The sequence below is a fragment of the Leptodactylus fuscus genome, chromosome 5 (genome assembly GCF_031893055.1).
Source record: "Leptodactylus fuscus isolate aLepFus1 chromosome 5, aLepFus1.hap2, whole genome shotgun sequence".
NCBI lineage: Eukaryota > Metazoa > Chordata > Amphibia > Anura > Leptodactylidae > Leptodactylus > Leptodactylus fuscus.
This window is the reverse complement of record NC_134269.1, coordinates 188,267,708-188,286,010: the sequence shown is the minus strand read 5'-3', so window position 1 is coordinate 188,286,010 and position 18,303 is coordinate 188,267,708.

Sequence of the window (18,303 nt, the reverse complement as noted above, 5' to 3'; positions counted from 1 at the left end):
TCTTTACAAAACAATTCAAGTTCAGTTAAGTTTGATGGTCGCCGAGCATGGACGGCCCGCTCTCAAATGATCTGAAAACAAAGATTGTTCAACATAGTTGTTCAGGGGAAGGATACAAAAAGTTGTCTCAGAGATTTAACCTGTCAGTTTCCACTGTGAGGAACATAGTAAGGAAATGGAAGACCATAGGGACAGTTCTTGTTAAGCCCAGAAATGGCAGGCCAAGAAAAATATCAGAAAGGCAGAGAAGAAGAATGGTGAGAACAGTCAAGGACAATCCACAGACCACCTCCAAAGAGCTGCAGCATCATCTTGCTGCAGATGGTGTCACTGTGCATCGGTCAACAATACAGCGCAGTTTGCACAAGGAGAAGCTGTATGGGAGAGTGATGAGAAAGAAGCCATTTCTGCAAGCACGCCACAAATAGAGTTGCCTGAGGTATGCAAAAGCACATTTGGACAAGCCAGCTTCATTTTGGAAGAAGGTCCTGTGGACTGATGAAACAAGATTGAGTTGTTTGGTCATACAAAAAGGCGTCATGCATGGTGTCCAAAAAAAACAGCATTCCAAGAAAAACACATGCTACCCACTGTAAAATTTTGTGGAGGTTCCATCATGCTTTGGGGCTGTGTAGCCAATGCCGGCACCAGGAATCTTGTTAAGGTTGAAGGTCGCATGGATTTCACTGAGTATCAGCAGATTCTTGAGAATAATGTTCAAGAATCAGTAACGAAGTTGAAGTTACGCCGGGGATGGATATTTCCGCAAGACAATGATCCAAAACACCGCTCAAAATCGACTCAGGCATTCATGCAGAGGAACAATTACAGTGTTCTGGAATGGCCATCCAGTTCCCAGACCTGAATATCATTGAACATCTGTGGGATGATTTGAAGCAGGCTGTCCATGCTCGGCGACCATCGAACTTAACTGAACTTGAATTGTTTTGTAAAGAGGAATGGTCCAAAATCCCTTCATCCAGGATCCAGGAACTGATTAAAAGCTACAGGAAGCCACTAGAGGCTGTTATCTTTGTAAAAGGAGGATCTACTAAATATTAATGTCACTTTTCTGTTGAGGTGCCCATACTTTTGCACCGGTCAAATTTTGGTTTAATGCATATTGCACATTTTCTGTTAGTACAATAAACCTCATTTCATTCCTGAAATACTACTGTGTCCATCAGTTATTAGATATATCAAACTGAAATGGCTGTTGCAAACACCAAAATATTTAGAACTAAAAATGATTAAGATTAATAGGGGTGCCCAAACTTTTTCATAGGACTGTATATAGTCCTAAAGAAGAACATACAGATATATACCCCTAAAGCTGAATATACACAGATGTATATTCCTAAAACAGAACATACACAGATATATACTCCTAAAGCTGTATATACACTAAAGCTGAATATACACCGATATATTCTTAAAGCTGACCCAGCCTGTATAAATCTACTCAACTACTGCACAAAGAAGAAACTGCAGGAGTTATTGGTTCCCCCATCCCAAAGTCATGTCCCCCTTTGCTGATGGCTCCGGGGGTGTCTTTACATCTATAGAGAAGCCCGTCTATAGAAGGTAACCATGGATGGGATGCAAGGGAAGAGAGTTTTAACACTATCATGGGACATTGTGGCTGGCATAGCAAGTATTGTGGGACACTATGGCCATCATTGTGGAAATCATTGTTTTGTCAAAAAAGTTATGTGTGCAGCATGGAGTAGCGGTTATTTTTTGTGTTTCTCTATTGTGCCTCCAGGTTATGTTGGTATGTCGCGTCTTATATGTTCTATGTCTCATAGATTGTAAGCCCTCGCGGGCAGGGCCCTCTATCCCACTGTGCCAGTCGGTCATTGTTAGTATCATATCTGTTTGTACATTTTGTGTACTGTATGTGAACCCTCAAATACAGGTATAAATCACCATGAAATTAATGGTGCTATAGAAATAAACAATAATAATAAACAATAATAATGTTGAATGTGTTTATTTGTGCAGCTTTCCCTGTATTTTTTACACCCTGCAGTTTGTAACCAGTGCCTTGGTTCAGTCTTGGCCAATCACACGCCACTAGGCAGGGTTGTGTGAAGTCTAAAGTCTTTCCTGTGACCGTAGACTATAGTCTTTCATAGGGTTAGGGGGATATCGTCACTCCTTGGGGAGAGACCACCATATAGGTGTGTGGAGACTTATTAAGCCTTTAATTAGGGACCATGGGAAGAATATGCAAATCTGTCTTCCATGATGTAATTAGGAAGTCAGGTGCCTCAGTGTTGCAAACCAATATAGGGTGCTCACTGGAATGTGCAAGCCTGTCTTCCCTGATGTAATTAGGAAGACAGAATCTCAGTGATATAGCCCAATAAAGGCTGCTCCCTTTAACATCATGCTTGACCTTCCAAGAGGCCTTTGTTTTGCAATGATGCTGGGATTATTACCAGGTATAGTCTTTCAACCGAGGACGGCCGTTTCGATGCTATTGCATCTCGTCAGCCCGGTGTAGAGAAGACTAACCTGGTAGAGGTGAGAGGCTTAGACAGGGTTAGGGGGATATCGTCACTCCTTGGGGAGAGACCACCATATATGTACGGCCGTCCTCGGTTGAGAGACTATACCTGGTAATAATCCCAGCATCATTGCAAAACAAAGGCCTCTTGGAAGGTCGAGCATGATGTTAAAGGGAGCAGCCTTTATTGGGCTATATCACTGAGATTCTGTCTTCCTAATTACATCAGGGAAGACAGATTTGCATATTCTTCCTATAGTCTTTCATGTGACCATTACAAGTCTCAGTCTAGAGTTAGCCGCCATGCTGCATAGTTCAGGTGTAGCTGACTGCGCTGTGTGGAGGGAAGACCCGGACTGTACTCTAACATCTGCCAGTACAGCCTCTAGCTGGACTTCTTCATACCTCAGGCTCATCCAGAAAAAGCCCTGAGTAAGGGACTTCAATTGTGCATCTCTGAGAGCCATTTGCCAGCCGTGCCAGGAGGAGCAATGGAGTATCCCGACAGGAGTAATTCGTTCAGGCCTAGTCTCCTTGTAACCAGATCCCTATAAGGCCTCCTTGCCGTGCTATAACCCCCATCATCTTCCATTGGGACTGGCACGAGAGGAGGAGTAGTGGAGGACTAAGTTTATAGAGCCTATACCATCCCTGGGCAGCCTCCTATTACCAAAGCAGAGGGATTGAACTGTAACTACTACCCCCATCTGCAAGCTGCTGGTTGTACTGGTTGTTCCATTTAATAAACAGTTATTTGGTTTTCACTGCAAACTGGACTCCTGAGTCTTGCCTGCATAACATCAGGGCCCTTCTGAACACCACCACACTGGCTCAGAGAGGAGAAGTCCCCTCTCCCAACTAGAAGAGCCTGGGGGAATTGCTACTACCACCACCACCATCCCGTAGTGCTGTAGGAACCCCCTTGACTGTGTTCGGCCCTGGAATGGGATTGGGGTGTATATGGAGTTTGTTCGGCATTGCAGGTGGCACAACCAGTACCACTACTACTCTCATCCATCGGTCTCTTCCACTGGGTTGTGGTATAAAAGTGAAGAACCTGAGCAGCAAACTTTGCAGTGGTGTACCATCAGAGCTTGTGTGGTCTGTAAATTTTTTGGGAAAAGGTTAAGAAAGGTCAGAACAAGAGCATTAGTGGATCGCTGAGGTGAGTATGACTTGTCTTATTATTTTACACCATTCTGAGCCTTTTTCAAAATATGTTATTCAACCAGAAAACCCATTGAATCTCAGTTTGGGACAGATAGAAGAAATAATGGAAAAAGTTAATGACTAGCACTAGAGTAACACTGTATATAGTGGCCAAGGCGCAACAACTGAATATGGCCAGAGATCTGCTCATACCTTGTTGCTGGAAAACACTGAAGTATGATCTCAACTACACCAGTTACCTGGCAAAGATGGGTGATGATGTGGTGCACAGCCCTTTTGTCAGGATTTGAACCCAGAACCTCCTGTGTACCTGGCAGTAGCGTCTTCTCACTGAGCGACTGGGAATTCTGGATAGTTTCTTGTTCCTAGTTAACCTCACCTTGATTGCCTAATTAGTTCCACCCTTGGACTTCCTATTTACGCCGAGACTCACCACTTCTTCCTTGCCAGATTATTGGGCTTTTAGTCCAGCTTTTCCTCCTGCCTCACGCTACAACTACTGCCTTTATCTGTGTACTGAACTTGGACTGTTAGGGTAAGTTCACATGGAGTTTTTTGTTCAGGATTTTGAGGCTGTTATCCGCCTCAAAATCCTGACCAAAAAGACCAATGGGAGCAGGTCAGGTGTTTTTTTCCGGCAGCTGGTTTGTTCTGGCTCCCGGGAAAAGAAGCGAGATGCTCATACTTCAGGCCGTTTTTCCTCGCGATTCTGCCTGAAGACAGTCCCTCCAGCCAACTAGGCCCATTCAGTCGCATCGCCATTCAGTCGCAGGTACCCATATTTTGGACCAGAACCTGAGGCAGCCTTAAATGACCACACTTCAGTAATTTAGGTCATCTTGATTGTCAGCCATTGGACTCCCACCTCACCTTCCAGACATTGCAGATTCCACATATCAGGTGAGCAATTGCATTAATACCTTTACACCATTCTTATGCCAAAGATGCAGCATATTCTCCATTCTGTGCCTTGCTTTCCACTTTCCACAAATATGAGCGGAACAGGTTTGGGGGACGGCTTGCCCCAACGTATTTTCAGTATTTAAACTCGTGTACTGTATATTATACAGGAAATTTATGCCAGTCCTAGGCGAGAACCTCTTGATAATTCAGGTGCATCTTGAGTACAAAACGCCATTTCCCATTGGATTCAATTGTTGTTTTTTCTTGGAGTACTTTATTTGGTATATGATGGTAATAATCATCATGTTATGGTGGTATTATTTATATTTAGAGGTAGGTATGATTTACACTAGGTTCACAATAGCATCAGGCTGTCTGTTGGCGGATCAGAACAATGGAAAGACAAATCACTAAAGCATCAGACACATACAGAGACCAGTGGACCGCCTTGACTATGGGTTCTGTCAAGTGTCCATTGTTTTTAAAGTCAGATGAAAAGTCCTGCGTGCCCGATTCCAGGCAGTCACTGCCACGGGGTCTCCTAATGGAGACTCCAACACAGATGTGAATGTAAACTCAGTGGTATGGAGCTAAAGTGTATCACGTTTTGGGAAAAAAACTCAGCTGCAATAGTTACCTCTTTGCTGAGCTACCTGATGGCCAGTTACAGAAGATTTTTTAATATTTTGTGCCATATAGCTCCTTGTGGTTACCACTTGGCCAAATAATAGTCAGTAAGTGGAGACCGGATAAATTTGTCTTTGTGGGAAAATTAAAGATTCAAAGTTCATCAGGATTTAATTAAGATTCACTAAAAGCCCAAACTTCACGAGAGATAAAACCAAATTAGCATCCGCGAGTAATGGTGAATAGAGATGAGCGAACACTAAAATGTTCGAGGTTCGAAATTCGATTCGAACAGCCGCTCACTGTTCGAGTGTTCGAATGGGTTTCGAACCCCATTATAGTCTATGGGGAACATAAACTCGTTAAGGGGGAAACCCAAATTCGTGTCTGGAGGGTCACCAAGTCCACTATGACACCCCAGGAAATGATACCAACACCCTGGAATGACACTGGGACAGCAGGGGAAGCATGTCTGGGGGCATAAAAGTCACTTTATTTCATGGAAATCCCTGTCAGTTTGCGATTTTCGCAAGCTAACTTTTCCCCATAGAAATGCATTGGCCAGTGCTGATTGGCCAGAGTACGGAACTCGACCAATCAGCGCTGGCTCTGCTGGAGGAGGCGGAGTCTAAGATAGCTCCACACCAGTCTCCATTCAGGTCCGACCTTAGACTCCGCCTCCTCCGGCAGAGCCAGCGCTGATTGGCCGAAGGCTGGCCAATGCATTCCTATGCGAATGCAGACTTAGCAGTGCTGAGTCAGTTTTGCTCAACTACACATCTGATGCACACTCGGCACTGCTACATCAGATGTAGCAATCTGATGTAGCAGAGCCGAGGGTGCACTAGAACCCCTGTGCAAACTCAGTTCACGCTAATAGAATGCATTGGCCAGCGCTGATTGGCCAATGCATTCTATTAGCCCGATGAAGTAGAGCTGAATGTGTGTGCTAAGCACACACATTCAGCACTGCTTCATCAAGCCAATACAATGCATTAGCCAGTGCTGATTGGCCAGAGTACGGAATTCGGCCAATCAGCGCTGGCTCTGCTGGAGGAGGCGGAGTCTAAGGTCGGACCTGAATGGAGACTGGTGTGGAGCGATCTTAGACTCCGCCTCCTCCAGCAGAGCCAGCGCTGATTGGCCGAATTCCGTACTCTGGCCAATCAGCACTGGCTAATGCATTGTATTGGCGTGATGAAGCAGTGCTGAATGTGTGTGCTTAGCACACACATTCAGCTCTACTTCATCGGGCTAATAGAATGCATTGGCCAATCAGCGCTGGCCAATGCATTCTATTAGCGTGAACTGAGTTTGCACAGGGGTTCTAGTGCACCCTCGGCTCTGCTACATCAGATTGCTACATCTGATGTAGCAGTGCCGAGTGTGCATCAGATGTGTAGTTGAGCAAAACTGACTCAGCACTGCTAAGTCTCTGCATTCGCATAGGAATGCATTGGCCAGCCTTCGGCCAATCAGCGCTGGCTCTGCCGGAGGAGGCGGAGTCTAAGGTCGGACCTGAATGGAGACTGGTGTGGAGCGATCTTAGACTCCGCCTCCTCCAGCAGAGCCAGCGCTGATTGGTCGAGTTCCGTACTCTGGCCAATCAGCGCTGGCCAATGCATTCTATTAGCCCGATGAAGTAGAGCTGAATGTGTGTGCTTAGCACACACATTCAGCTCTACTTCATCAGGCTAATAGAATACATTGGCCAATCAGCGCTGGCCAATGCATTCTATTAGCTTGATGAAGCAGAGTGTGCACAAGGGTTCAAGCGCACCCTCGGCTCTGATGTAGCAGAGCTGAGGGTGCACAAGGGTTCAAGTGCACCCTCGGCTCTCCTACATCAGAGCCGAGGGTGCGCTTGAACCCTTGTGCAGCCTCGGCTCTGCTACATCAGAGCCGAGGGTGCGCTTGAACCCTTGTGCACACTCTGCTTCATCAAGCTAATAGAATGCATTGGCCAGCACTGATTGGCCAGAGTACGGAATTCGGCCAATCAGCGCTGGCCAATGCATCCCTATGGGAAAAAGTTTATCTCACAAAAATCACAATTACACACCCGATAGAGCCCCAAAAAGTTATTTTTAATAACATTCCCCCCTAAATAAAGGTTATCCCTAGCTATCCCTGCCTGTACAGCTATCCCTGTCTCATAGTCACAAAGTTCACATTCTCATATGACCCGGATTTGAAATCCACTATTCGTCTAAAATGGAGGTCACCTGATTTCGGCAGCCAATGACTTTTTCCAATTTTTTTCAATGCCCCCAGTGTCGTAGTTCCTGTCCCACCTCCCCTGCGCTGTTATTGGTGCAAAAAAGGCGCCAGGGAAGGTGGGAGGGGAATCGAATTTTGGCGCACTTTACCACGTGGTGTTCGATTCGATTCGAACATGGCGAACACCCTGATATCCGATCGAACATGTGTTCGATAGAACACTGTTCGCTCATCTCTAATGGTGAATTGAGACATGAGCTGTCCACCTTGTGAAGGTCTTCGACTCAAGACATTAGAAGAGATAAAACAGCGCAAACAAGACGAAGTTTCAAAATATTTCGAAGGAGGGTGTACAGGATAAAAAAGATATGGTGTCTTTCCTCCAACTGCAGTGCTCCACCTGTCCACAGGTGGTGTGTGGTATTGCTTCTTTGCTCCATTTGCTTAAATGGAGTTAAACTTCAATATCATGCTCAACTCCTAGACAGGCATTGAGGCGTTTAACCACTCACAGAACTGAATGAGGGCTTATTTTTAGCAAGACAATTTGTACTTCACAATGGCTCCAATTTATATTCCGTACAATGTACTGGGAGTCTGAAACAAAAATTCAGATTTGGGTGGAATTAGAGAAAAACTGCATTTGCGCTATTTTCTTCTACACAGATGTGAATTTAGTGTTATTTGTCACACAATTGTTCCACATCCTTAACTAACAGTTAATACAAGACAAAGACGATGGAACAAATGCAAAATATAGTTATTAAATTATTTCATTTATTGAAGGAAAAGTTATCTGGCCATGTGTGAAAAAGTAATTGCCTCCTTAGTCACTGAAGCAAATGTGTGCGTGCGACAAATAACACCAAAGAAATCAGGAACGTCAGAAATATTTTTCAGGATCCTGTATAACAATTTCATTTAGTTATTTATTTTTTATTCTCTTCAAAAAAAGCCAAACCAATAATGGAGGAAAGGGATTTGGATAAAAGGGCATAAACATGCTGGAGATACAACGATAATCAAAATCATGGTTGGACTGTCCCACCATTGATCCTATGGATCCCAATACTAAGGTCAGACTGTCCCACTAGAGGATTCTCTGGTGGTCCCAGATTCTGAAGGAATAATGGGCCCTGTATAATGACACCTTCAGTGCCCCACGTGTAGTTTACAGTTTTGTGGTTTCAGTGCCCCATGCTTACAATACTGTGTAAGTGGCCATTTTCTTGTGGCCGGCGGGCATGCGCAGTCGGCTTTGCCCTAGGCCCGAGGCCTAGAAGTTTGAAGCCTGCACTGGAAGAAGACGCATGAAGAGGACGTTCCTGAAGAAGATGGAGGCGACACTGGAGAGTTCTCTCGCAGAATTGGGGATGACCCCACTGCTGTTTGAGCACTTGGGGCCGCCCCCAGTGCTCCGAGTGAACTCATTTGCATACCGATGAAAACCGAGATTTATACAGAACGGCGGTGCGGAGAAGACATCTAAAGGTAGGAGAAGAATAGCCTTTCTTAAGGCTATTCCGTCGTGTTAGTGAGAAAAAATTGAGTTTTAATGATAGGATCCCTTTAATGACCCCTTTAGTGCCCCACATGTAATATGATGACCCTCACAGTGCTCCATATGTAATATAATGTCCTTGACAGTGCCCCCAAAATACTTCCACATATAATGACCCCCACACTATCTCCACATATAATAGCCTTCACAGTTCCCCCAATTATAATAAAATACCCCGTGTGATGAATGGCCCAGAGTTATGTTTTCTTCACTGCCTTCTCAGATATATTTCCCTTTTGCCCTGTTAATTTACTCGACCTGATTAGCAAGATGCCAGAGATAGTGTCCAATTGTGCAAGCCTAATTCCTCCCTGGAGGTAGCTTGGCTCATCCCTTTGTCTCAGCCTGGGCACAGCATTATCATGATTGTGCTAACTTCGTTATTCTTAGCAGGGGTGTCTGGGATCAGTGGACTGAGAGCCTTGCTATCACCTTTTAGCAGACAACCTGACTCCGAGTAAACCTTTAAAGGGTTATGACCATATATAGTCATACTGGTAGAAGGTGAGGGGGAGAGCTGTCCACCTTGCTGACCTCATCGTGGGAGGGAACTGAGTGGAGATATGTTGTCACACATGACAAGACCTCAGGCTCTTGTTGTTCTTCCTGGACTGCTGGGATGTGTCACGAAGTGCTGTAATGCTGTGGAAGCTAATCCCTTGGACTAAGATCTCTATGGCCTATTGAGATACCATGCACCCTGGACTATTCTGCTAATGGGAAGTCAAACCTTTAACACCTAAGGATTACCTATGGACTCTAAAGGACTGTGCCCTGGATTTCATGAGGTGAACTTCGGAGACCCAACTGGGTATTATAATTCTGTTTCTAATCTTTTATTCTTTTTATCTTACTGCACTGTAACCTACCTTTCTGTAACCATATAAGCTTGTATCTGCTAGATACATCCGATATATCTCTATGTATGTTGGTTGTCTAGTATCGACCCTCTTGGGTTAATAAACATAAAACTTTAGAAAGCTCGTCTCACATTATCCTATAAGACCCGGATCCTCTCTCAGGGTGAGAGCGGACGGTAAAGGTAAGAAGGTGATCGCAGTTTTGCCCGTGTCAAGGCCAGGTAGGCCAGAGACTGGGTCAAAGTGGCTTTTTGGAGGCGAGATCCTTCACACCCCGCATATAATATAATGGCACCAACAGTGCCCTAACATTCAGTGATGCTGCATTCATTACTTCCCATTCTGCTCCTTGCTTCCTCCTAATCCTTTCTTTTAAGTACAATGAGCGTTTCCATCAGTACTAATGGAGGCATTCATTAAAGAGACAGCTGTATCGGGGAGCGAGTGGTAAGCTGCGCTCAGTACTCACCACTCCAAGTGCTGAGAGAGGCATCACAATAGGCTCCAGAGCAGAGAGCAAATATGGATCAGAGTGGTGAGTACTGAGCACAGCTTACCACTAGCTCCCCGGGGCGCCAGTTACTGCAATGAGCACCTCAATCAGTATTGATGGAAGTACTCATTATGCTTGCAAAGTGAGGCCCGGTTCACATCTCTGTTCGGTATTGCATTCAGGAAGTCCGCTTGGGGCCCCCTGAACAGAATACCAAACATATTAAAAAGCGGTGAGCAATGAAAGCACACAGACCCCATAGACTATAATAGAGTCCATGTGTTTTCCACGCAGTGTCTGCACAAATCATGTGGAGAGAAATGTTCTTGAAGTACTTTTCTCTCTGCATGATTCGTGCGGACACCGTGCAAAAAAATACATGGACCCCATTGTAATCTATAGGGTCAGTGTGCTTTCATTGCTCACTGCTTTTTAATGCGTTTGGAATTCCGTTCGGGGGGTCCCCAAGTGGACTCCCCGAACGGAATATTGAATGCAGATGTGAACCAGGCCTAAGAGTAGCACCTTCGGGAGTTCATCCTTGGCACATACCCTTGGGGACAGTGGGGTATACTGCAGCTTGAGAACCACTGCTCTAGAGGATCCTCTGGTACTTTGGTAGACTGTTCGGAACCCTTACCTAATTATGGTCATATCAACAGATTTTCATCTCCATTCCGGTGAATTTGGTGTCCGTTCTGTATTATCCGGTGTAATATCTATTTTCTTCATATGTCTTCACTTGGCTTTTTATAGTAAGATAATTCATTAAAGGTAGATCCATAATGTGACGCAAACTATGACCCCATTTTCATGAGGATCAATGTCTATGATGTGCTTTTCTAAGAAAAAAGGATATATTGACCCCTAATACCGGATGAATCAAAGCTTCAGATCCGCACGGTGCTGTCATGTTTTCATTGAAGCACTACTAAAACGATAGCCGATTTATAGAAACATAAAATCTACCGCCACATAGCTCAAGGGCACAGTTATGCCTTATATCTAAATATAACCACAGATTCCTTTAAGTGACAGCCCCTTGTAAACCCCTTTAAATAGGAGAGTGTGGGGCCTTGATGCCTAGGACTTATGAAAGGTGATTTTTTTTTGTATTAAATCTCTTTCTTTCTTGTTTTTCATATTATTTAAAATTTGCATTTATCTCTTATTTAGAGAAAAATGTTTAGATTTTTTTTCACCTTCTATTCTAAGTTAGTTTGTTTCATCAATAATATGTACCACAAAAAATTTGCTCTCTTAAAGGGGTATTCTTATGTGGGATATTTATGGCACACCTACAAAATAGATAGAATAGATGTTGGTTCCACTTTTTGGACCTGCACCCATTTTGAGGGGTGCACCACTTTTTAATGGCTGGGGAGAATATACCGAAATACACGTTCCATGCGTGGCCCAAGTTTTCAACTTAGTGGTGCAACGGTTTTTAAAAACGTACCTCAACGTACATGAGATACTGGTGAAAGTGCGACACTTGTGCACCCACTTTCCACAGTAGCCACTGCTAGCTTCTGAACCCTCCAGCAACGCCTACATCTGCCCGAACACCGGCTGTTGTGCGACGTCCCCACATGCTGGAAATCGACGTACCACATGTTGAGCAAAGTGTGTGAGCAGCAGAGACTCTTGATGGAGTACCATCTCCAAAACCCAAGGGCTCCTCAAAGTCAACTCCCGCAGTTCCTGCACCATGAGTGGCTATGGATGGCAGACTTATGTGAGATCTTACGTGTCTTTGAGGAGTCCACCAAGAGGGTCAGCTGTGACGACTCACTAGTGAGCGTAACCATCCCGCTCCTGTGTGTGATGCGAGAATCCCTCATCGCTATCAGGGATAACGCATTGCATGCTGAGGAGTCGGGGATAGGAGAAGACCCATCCCAGCAAGATAAACAGTGCACACTCCTGTCAGCTTCTCAACCTGTAATGACAGAGGAAGAGGAGGAGGAGGATGAAGTGGCAGATGAGATCATTGTCACACACGAGGCTAGCGGGGAAGTTCAGTGCGTCCCATTACTTTAGCGCGGATGGGGCGAAGGGAAGGAGGAAGAGGAGGAAATGGACAGTGACCCTTCCGGTGGGGGCAGTGAAGTAGTGCCAACTAACACCCTGGCACACATGGCTGACTTCATGTTGCGTTGCTCAGCGCCGCACCTCTAATGAGGCGAGGTGAGGCGCTCGCTTCGGGAGGCGCACGGGAGGGGGGCGGCAGCCTGGGCGATTTTTTTTTTTTTTTTTTTCTTTGAACCAGCGCAAAGAGAGCTGCTCCCCTTGCGCTGGTTCCGACGTCTGACGAGAGAAGAGGATTGCGGAGGCAGCGGGAGCAGCAGCAGCGCGATCGGTAAGTATAATGACATTTTTTTTTGTTTTATAATAGGCCGCTACCTGCTGGAGCATCTCCAGCATAGCGGCCTATTTACAAACCTCCCTGGACCTGCTCACTGCCGCTCCCGCTTCCCCTTGTACTATAGAGCGCGGAGGCCGGCAGTGAATAGGCCCAGGCCAGACCACGATCCCACTGCCGCTATTATTATACTCGGGGGTCTTTTTACACTGTACAGCGCTATAGGCGCTGCTGTGAAGAAGGATGTTCCCGACAGTCTGTCAGGAACGCCCTTCTGACTGTGAAGAGCTACAGTACCGGGACCAATAGCTCTTCACCTGGGGCACAGATCAGGACAGTGACAGTGCGTTGAATTCAGCGCACTGTCAGCTTTGCAGCCGTATATAGAACTGCCTGTGCCCAAACCCATGAAAGGTCCTCTTTAACATCGGATCCCGGAGAGGTAACAGTGTTTATTATGTTCTCTCATCTCCTCTGTGGCTCCGATTAATATACTTGGGGGTCTGAAAAGCTTGAAGGGTCCACCGTGGCCCCTGTAACCTCTATTATGCCCCACAGTCTATTGTGCAACTGTGGGGCATAATATAGGCTGCAGGGGCCGCTGTGGGAAATTATATATATATATATATATATATATATATATATATATATATATATATATATATATATATATATAGGGGTTGGGTGCATGGAGAAGTGAGGAGTCAAAGATGTCTGTGTTTCAAACTTTAAAGAGTCAAGTCACAGCTGAAAGAAGTGGTCATGGCGGTCCAAAGGGAAGAGACGAGAAATGTGGGGAGGCGTCTCCTGTGAGTATTACTGCATTGTATTTATTGTAATTCCCCCCCCTGCTGTCTGAGGCGGACAATCAAACAACACCCCTGGACTCAATCGGGGGGGAGGGGTCTATCGATCGTCTGCCTCAGGCAACAGAGAGGCTAGGTTCACCACTGGGGCTGCTTTTCCAGTGCAAACGCATTGTCAAAATCCTGGAGAGCAACCAATACTGGATTTTTGCAATCCTCGACCCCCAGTATAAAAATAACGTATCGTCTTTCATTCTGGTAGAGGGGAGGGCATTTATGATTGCCACAAGCAACTTGTTGAAAAACAAAATTAAGGCTCACCTCAAGGTACTAATATTATGCTCTGACAAGGCTCTAATTCATCCATAGAGCATAATATTAGGCTCCTACAATCCTCAATTCATCCCAAGAGCCAAAAACTAAAACTCTGCTGTTTAAAGGTTCAACTCACCCAAAGGGCCAAAAACTGTTCTGGTGCAAGGCTCAACTAACCTCAAGGGCCAAAAACTCTGCTGTTTAAAGGCTCAACTCACCCAAAGGGCCAAAAACTCTGCTGGTAAAAGGCTGACGTCACCTCAAGTGCCTCAATCTCTGCTGGTAGCTCAGCTTAAGGGCTTCTAACTTAATTTGGAAGGGCTCACGTTAAGGGCCATAAAAGTGAATTTTGGAAGGCCTTACCACATCAGACACAAACACACAAACACATACACAAGGATAGTTAAGGGTGGGGGCTGTTGGATTTCCCATTGCCTACGCCATCTGTGGTTGTCATGGGCAACGTGATTTAAAGGGGTGCATGCTAATGTTTCTTTAACTTTAAATGTTTGTTTCTGTCCATCCAATTGGGGAGGAAAGAAGGTTTCCAAGTATTTTTCAACTTTCATAGAGGTTCTATTGAGTGTGGAAAGTGTGTAGTTGATAGGCTGTGATAGTAGGGTAATCCTGGGACTTGGGCATGTTAGATGCCCCCAGACATGCTTCCCCTGCTGTCCCAGTTGCATTCCAGAGGTGCTGGCATCATTTTCTGGGGTGTCATTGTGGACTTGGTGACTCTCCTTAGTCAAATTGTGGTTTCCCCTGAAATGAGCCCTTTTTTCTCCATAGACTATAATGGGATTCAATATTTGGTTGAATAGTCACTATTATACTCTTGGGTCTGAAGAATATTAAGTGAAGGCCAAGTAGAGGTCCAGAAACATAATAAAAACTGATACTCACCTCTCCTTGGCTCCCCATGGTCTTCATTGGTCGTCTTCTGGCGTTCTGGGTGACATTGGAGCTAGTTCACACTGAGATTTTTGCAGGCATATTTTGGTGCGGAAACCGCCTCTAAATCCACCTGCAAAAAAGGTTCCCATTCATTTCAATGGGAGCTGTTAGCTTTTTTTTCAGCTAGCGGGAAAAAGAAGCGACATGCCCTTTCTTCTAACAGATTCCATGGCTGAGACAGCCACAGCATTCGCGACGCGAGACTCACTCCTGATTAGGCCCATTCATTTGCCAGTGCACTGCATTGCCATCCCGTCGCAGCTAGCCGCACAGAGAATTCACACGGCGGAAAAGGTTTCCGTTGTGTCAATATACCCTTACAGGCCTTGGGGACACGGAAAAAGCCATACAAGAACCCAAAGGAAGCACCAGATACGGCGAGGGAGCACAGGAAAGGTGATTGAAGATGAGTATATGTGTTTATGATGTTTCTGCACTTCCTCTGCGCCTTCACTTATTACACTCTGGGGTCTGAAGAGACCCCAGAATATTATTAACGGCACTTTCAGACCCATAAATATTTAGCTAAATGAATCTCATGAAATACTAGACAATATTTCGCTATCCCTTTGTTTTCAGTCTTCCGGAAATTGAGATTTTCTGGAGTATTGACTACCAGATTAAAGGAAATTTTCTATAGATGTCACAGTCATGATAAGATCCCAAAACACGTCCAATATACTAACAAATTTTATTTCATTGGTGTCGTGCGGAAAAACGTTAAATCCAGTAAATGCTGTTATTGGAAACTTCTGGCCCACGTTACACAACTATGAACATGTGTGTGAAAACACAGCCAGCAGGGAGCAGATACAAGACAGCTGCGATGCTAGAGCCGTGTGGCGGACATGTTTCAGAATATCACAGCGATAAAGACCTCGTAATTCAACCCGAGCAAAATATTAAAGAGAAGAGACAACACGTATAAATTGTGATGGATATGTGCATAAATAAATCCTGCAGTCTCTGCTAAGTGAATGTCATTCTCATTTATTAACCCTTTTATCTAGATTACTGTTGCTCAGATTGAATAGCTAAGCTTCCCCGGCTCCACTAATTTATTAACACAATGTCTTTGGAGCCATCAAGGAGAAACTGGCATCCATCTTGTGTGCCACCATGACACATGCTGCAGATATTATTGAAATACATCCTCTCTGTACTGTCATTTTTTTTTTTTAAGAATGTATGGATCTATAGCGGAATAGATGAACGGCATGATTCTGCCGCCTGAGGTGGGTAAGGCTTCATGCACATGACTGTGTGCATTGTCAGAGTGTTAGACATGTTTTTCACAGTTAGTATATTGATTCTGGCAGCCAAAGCACTTTATGGGAATGGGATCTGGGTGTTGAACCCAGGGGTGAACCATTGGTTTCTGCCGCCTGAAGCGGACATCAGAAAGCCGCCCCCCCCCCCAGGAGGGGGCGGGACCGAGCGGAAGGGGGGGGGGCCGAGTAGTGGGGGCAGGGTCGAGCGGAGGGGGCGGGGCCGAGCGGAGCGTTCGTCTTTAGCAGGCAGAGAGCAGGCACGGAGAGGACCTGCTGTCTGCCTGAGCGTGAGGGGCGGCCGCTGGAGCAGCACTGCTCCAGCGACCTCCCCAATCCACTGCTCAGTGACGGTGACACTAAGCCAGTCCAGGACAGCTTGTCCTGGACTGGCTTAGGTCAGCAAAATGCCGCCCTCCCCATGGCCCTGGCATAGCGCTGCCGGAAGCGGTCGCTTCAGGTCACCTCATGGGAGGTGCGGCACTGGTTGAACCTCAACTGATTTGATACTGATGACCCTCCACAGACCCATTAACCCTTTCCCGACATCCACCATACTAGTACGGCACAGGTCGGGTGTTTAACTATGGCGGCCGCCCGGGAGACCTCATATGGCTCTGGGAGTGGATAAATAAAAAAGTTATGGGGTTTAGAAGTAGGGGAGCCAAAAACGAAAAACGAAAATCAAATGCCATCGGCAGGAATCTGGGCCTCAATGGACAGATATAGGACCTGTCCTGATTTTTTATCCAGGCATTCGGACCTATACATTCCCATGTGTTATCACTAGCCAATGTATGGGACCGAGTGCCTGGGGCAAAACTCAGGACAGTTCCTATACCTGTCCATTGAGGCCCAGACTCACTGAAGGGTCTGTGGAGGGTCTATGGATAACAATCATGTGCCATCCACAGGATAGGTCATCAGTATCAGATCAGTTGGGGTTCGACACCCGGATCCCATCCCCATCAGGTGCTTTGGCTACCAGAAGCAATATACTAGTTATATGACAAGTAGTATCTCCTATTCAAGTGAATGGGATCAGACCTACAGGTCCAGGTGCCACTGCTACACTATATGGACCGGAAGCTATATACAGTGTACAGAGCACCATAGACTAGAGTTGTGGTGATCGGATCTGCAGCCCCACAACGTTTCACTTGAGTATGAGCTGAGCTGCTTTGGCCATATATAGCTTCCAGCAGCCAAAACGTCTGATCAGGATGGTCTCCAGGTATTGGATCTGACAATGATGACCTATCTTGCAAATAGATCAGTACCAATCACCTTCAGGTCCTAGACAACCCTGTTAACTGGTTTCTGGATCTTGGTCACCATTTTTCTCTTCTGTCATCCATGACTGGAGTATGTCATGTCACTACTGAATGAAGGGGCACAGCTTTGGGGAGGTCTGTGGTCGGTGGGGCATGTCAGGGAGCGCCAAAAGGCATTCTGCCTTCTTTAGGGTATTTAGAAACAGGACAATGAGCCGAGTATTGGCCCTGACTGAAGGAAATCCTACTGACTCCTTCTGAATGTACATGGCACCCTCAGATATTCACAAGATTGTGGGCATCCGTAGTGTCACCCACCAACCATGGCCACTGTTGCTAAGCAGCAGCTTAAACCTGTCTATAATGTTTCTTAGCAATGAGCCAGCAGAAGAAATAGTCATACAGTACGTGCAAGACAATGCGCCATGTCTGAACATGACCTTGGAGACACAGGCTATAAATCTTAGGCCTGGAGGCCACGCACTTTGTTAATGATCCAACCGTAAATGACAGATATTTGTTCTATTGGTTCGGAAAGAATTAAATATCGTCCATTTTTTTATTTCATTGATCGGCACTGAAAAATTCTACAATGAAAGATAATAAGAATACATATAAATAAGAATACATGGAGAGAAATATACACGAGAAATTATATCCATCACCATCAGAATATGACCACCTTTTCAATAGAGAAATACGAAGAATCCCACAAGGACACTCCTTGTAGTAAAATGTAGATATGTTATGTTTAATAATGTTTTAATGTTTTCGCACTTTTCTATTTTATGTATAGAGAACCTTTCACCACCAACTCCAACTGTTTGGATCCATCCATTGCTGATGCTCCATTGCAGATATTATACATTTCATCTAGGTTAATTGTAATGACTTACAGGAAGTTGAGTATTTCAACAAAACATCATCAGGGAACTGGTCAATTAGTTTTGTTAATCGATGGGGCTGTACTGCCTG